This window comes from Mustela lutreola, chromosome 3, assembly GCF_030435805.1.
Source record: "Mustela lutreola isolate mMusLut2 chromosome 3, mMusLut2.pri, whole genome shotgun sequence".
Taxonomy (NCBI): domain Eukaryota; kingdom Metazoa; phylum Chordata; class Mammalia; order Carnivora; family Mustelidae; genus Mustela; species Mustela lutreola.
This window is the reverse complement of record NC_081292.1, coordinates 118598383-118603392: the sequence shown is the minus strand read 5'-3', so window position 1 is coordinate 118603392 and position 5010 is coordinate 118598383.

The following is a 5010-nucleotide window of genomic DNA, read 5'->3' as shown; positions in this document are numbered from 1 at the left end:
GGCACGATTCAACCTGTAACAGCATTCTAATTCATCATAGAGGAAAGCTGAGCACTCACAGTGTGTCAGGGGCTCTCAAGCTTCCCCATACTACCTGTGATAGGCTCCTAAGTGCTATTTGGCTGGCAGTTCAACTCCAGCTCACCATCCATAGAGTCTGACTTCAAAAACCACCACTGCACTCCTGGTACCAAGTATCTTATGTAAACTTTCTAGAAGCAGACCCTGAGATACTGTGTCATGAGTAAGGGGTTCCGTAGGGGTCAGGGAAAGCATGTAAAAGAGAAGGCCATGCAGACAGCAACAGGGATAATTTTACACAACTGCCCAGCCTTCACCTCATGTCCTGCGGAGCTCTAAGCCATAAATTATGTCAGAATTCACTCCACTTGGGAGCAAGGGAGCCAAGCTTTCAGACTCTTGCCATAGCCAGTCATTGGTTTCAAGTTGCTCTAGACAGACCTGTCTGTCTGACTCTCTGTCTGGAGTTGAGCTGATTCATGGCAGCCCTCTGGTGAAGGCCATAGGAATAAGACATTTGGAACAAAGCACAGACACTAAAGGATGTGTGCATGCAGCTGGTAAAGTGGGTTGGAGGGGCTGGGGGAGAGCGAGCAAGGATGCGGGAGGCCATTCCACCATAAAATTTCCTGGGGCTCCAACGCCTGAGTGTTTCAGATAAAACAGGGTTGGTTACTTTGAAACACCGGGGGTTCCAAGAAGATCAGGAATGCCTCACGATGAGACTCAGCATGTCCAGGAAGGACAGTGTTAAGGTCTGTGAGGGAAATGCTTGGTGGAGGTCATTCTCAGATCAGCGGCAGGAATAGCAGTGGCACCTAGGAGGCCGCCGGACTGTGGGCAGGGAACTAGCAAGAAGCAGCCTTCCTGGGGTGCCTGGGTGGCTCAGTGTGTTGGGGCCTCTGCCTTCGGCTCAGGTCATAATCCTGGGGTCCTGGGATCGAGCCCCACATCGGGCTTTTTGCTTGGCGGGGAGCCTGGCTTCCTCCTCTCTCTCTCTCTGCCTCTCTGCCTACTTGTGGTCTCTATATGTCAAATAAATAAATAGAATCTTTAAAAAAAAAAAAAAAAAAAGAACCAGCCTTCCTGAGTTAGCACAACAGAGCAGCAACAATGGGGCCTGCCTGAGACCCTTCTTGTGAGATGGTACAGCCTGAGGAATTCATGTCTATGGTTTTTAACATCTCTCGTGTGGTTTTTTTTTTTTTAAGATCTTATTTAAATCTTATTATAAATAGTTATAAAAATTTATTACAAATTTTTATTATAAAAATTTAGTGGAAGGAAGGTAATTTGAAGAAACAGAATAAGTTGAAAGTAATAATGAAAAGAAATCAAAGTTGGCAGAAAGAAGTGGGAATTGACTTGAAGGCAGGTAGATTTCAAACCAGGGGCTTATGAGGAAAAACGTTACATAAACTCTCTTTGAAGTGGGGAGTGTGCAGGAAGGGCCACAACTACTGTTTCAAGGCGCTGTGCTAAAGAGATGAGGGCTGGGAGTGCAGATTAATATATTTGAGGAAACTGAGATTCTGCGGGGTTAAATGATTTTTCTCAAAATTACACAGCTGAGGACTTTGCAGCTTAAAACAAGAAAAAAAAATAAACCACTAAAACGAATTATAACCGAGAAATAGGTCTTTTTGCTAACAGAGTGTTTTCTGGAAAATCTTAGGTTTATGTAATCATAGCCCCAAACTGTGCTCAACATCTACCCCACCCCTACTTTCCCATCTTAGCAGCAGACCTCCTAAATTATCTTCATATGGGATATCTCCGACCTAACTAGCCAACACCAGCACTCAATTGCCATCTATTAAGTTGCTTAGACAAACTCGCATCTGGGCAAGTGTCTCTCCCATCCTTGACCCTTTAGCGGCCCTGTACTTGTTGGAGTAGCTTATGCAGCACTGTGGTCCCTTGGATCTTGTTAGGAGCGCCGTGACCCCTGAAGGGATGCCTTTTTTAGAGGCACTAGGTGTGCGGCAGCCAGAGTCTGCTCTCCTCGAGCTCGGGATTGCTCCAAGCCGCTTACATAATAAAGCTTGTAACTTCTTTTTGGACACGTGGGAGTTGCATCCCCAGTTAAGTCTAATGCGTTCTAAGTGTGATGCTAAAACCACAGAAAGCAAAGCACGTTAGGCCAGGAAGAGAGCTTCACCTCCCCAAGTACCTTACGAGGCTCTTTTGAGTTTTTGTCTCACTGGGTGCGCGCGCCCTCTGGTGGCCGAAGATCCCACAGGTTCCAAGTAGCAGCCGGACGCGATGAAAGTCACCTGGAGATAGAGCTCTAGGCTCTGCGGGCACTGCTCATCAGCCCAAAGTCCTAATGCTTTCCCTATCTCTTCACACTCCAGCTGTCACAGCAGCTAACCTTACATTTCAACGTAAGCAAGATTGTGCTTTTTGTGCCATCATTTCTATTCTGAGGATACATTTCATTCTATTTTGACAAAGCCATATTAGAAAAAGACTCGGGAGTGTTTGCTTTGGAACGTTGCCTGTCATACATACAGCTTCCAAAGCTCACTTTGGCTTTCCTGAGACCATGGCCGTCACTTCGTGACAAAGAGGACTGGAAGCTCCTATTCTGTGAGAGTCGAATTTATTTTACCTTTTCATAGGAGTGCTTCCTTCTGACTGGATCCCTGTGTTTTGAAGGATCAGCATTGATCAAATCATACCCATTTCTGCAAGTTTTACTTGTTTCTAAACAAGAGATGTTATTTTATGACTCCCTTACATCATATTCTATTTCAAATATTGGAATATAGACGTTAAACCATCACAGCCCCGCCACCCACCAGCACTATTATAATTTTAAAATTTCCTTTCCTTCCTCTTTTATGCAAATTTACACTATATGTAAATATGTTTTAGCCTCATTTTTCCATGTCTCGTAATAAAAGTTATGATTACATTAAATCACATAAAATATATCATAATTATATACTGTTTTGTTATTCATAGCTTTTTTTGTAATGTTGGTCATGTTAATCAATTATGACCTTGAGTGAATTATATTCAGAGAATATGCTAGAGTTATTCAAAGCTTGATAATAAAAGTTCTGGACTAAAGTGCCTCTGGGGTGAGCTTACATTCAAAATATGGGAAACATTCAAAATATGTATATATTCCACCTTTCTCCTGGAAGCAATGAGATTATTAAAATGTGATTTGTATTCCTAAGTTTTCCATGATTTGTGTGTCCCTTTCATGAAAGATAAACTATAATGAGCAAGAAGAGAATTTTGTTAACTGAAAGATCCGAGACTGAGTTGGTTTGCGAGAATATTCTTACAGACTAACACCAACTCTGCCTCTCATCGTCCCTAATGAGTTATCCAAGAATTTAGGGTTCATGCTGTCTCAAGCTATTCATGTCATTCTCCTGCTAAGACGTGTTTGCCCAACAGAGTTTATATACGCAGACCCCCTGAAGAATATCCACCCTTCTTTAGTCACATGTGATGGTTTTGCTTTCAGTTAGCCAATCATGTATATAAGTCTTGCTATGGAGATTAAGTCTATTTTGCCCAACAAGGTGGCCCTGCACAGTTTGAGAACAACAGGGTATTTAAAGTCTCTAAAGTTACTCCATGGCTTGCAAGCATTACCTTCCCCGAGGTGGGCTGGTCTCTAAAAAGCCCCTCAGAGCACAAGGCAAGCTGTTCTTCTTTCCATAAGTCAGAGAAGAAGAAGTCATACACCCATCCTCCCAGTAGAACACCTACGTGCTATGAAATGCTGAGTCTGACCACAAAGAAAGAGATCATCTTGAGCAAAATGGGTTGGGACTTCTAATCAGCAGCTGAAATTCCAGAAATTTGCCCATTACCTGACACTATTACTGTCCACAGATATGGGAAGTCTGGACTTGAGAACTGGGGAGCATGGAGTTGAGAATTGGAGAGCAGCATGAGGAATCCTCACTCAGACTCCCTGCTTCCAGAGAAGGGTCTGCCTGCCATGTTCCCCCAGCCCTTCCCTCTGACTCAGTCCTTCTGACCCCCTCCCCTGGAGGTAAAAGCTTGGGCTCACCTCTGTTTGGGAAGGGCAGCAGTGAGGAACAGCTGGGGAGATGTTGGTGGCCTACAGCTTCTCATATTGCGTCCAATTTACATGAGCACTCAGCTTCACATCACTGTCTCTAGATAGATAACTTTTAAGTAGAAAAGAAAAACACCCCTTCTTTTCATTTCTGTGCCTGAGGTTATATAAACAATTTGGCTATTATTTGTCAATCACATTAGGATTCTCTTATAATATACTTACCAGTTGTCATGTATCTGGTAGACATACACTAATGTATGTTGTTGTAAAATATACTTACATGTATTTAATGCCAGACATAATGATTGCCTTTCCTTTCCACTTCAGTCCACAGCATGGGACCTCTTCTGAAAGTGCATATACAAAAGTAATTATGTCCAGGATGGCCCAAAGCATTAGCTTCCTTTCTTCTCATTCCTGGAAAGTATTATACTTTTTCTTCCCTCCAGAATTTTATAATTACTGTGGGGGGAAAAACTAAATGATGCTACATTTGCCAAGTCCAAAGTTTTCAAAACTTTGCAGGTAAATTTGCCACAAGAACAGTCCCCCCCCCACCCAAAATGGTTCTTACCAGTGCTTTAATGAAAGAATTAGCTCCAGACTTGCTGTCTGATACAAAATTATACTCTTCTCACAACACGTTTCTCTCTGTGATTAAAATTTATAATCTTTGTGTCCTCATTTAGCTTTATTACCTACTCTCTATAAGATATATTTAAGCTGATGTGAATCTTCTTTCCCTACCCCATTTCCTTCTTAAGATCCTTAAACTGTTTTCATTTACTGAAGCAAGCTGAAAAGTCTAACACACGAGGGGGAAATTAAGGAACTGTAACAAAGACATCATTGCACGCAACCAAACACTCATTTACTGAGTGTTTACTAAGTGCTAAGCATTGTGCTAAGTGCTTTACATCTTTTCCTTCATTTCT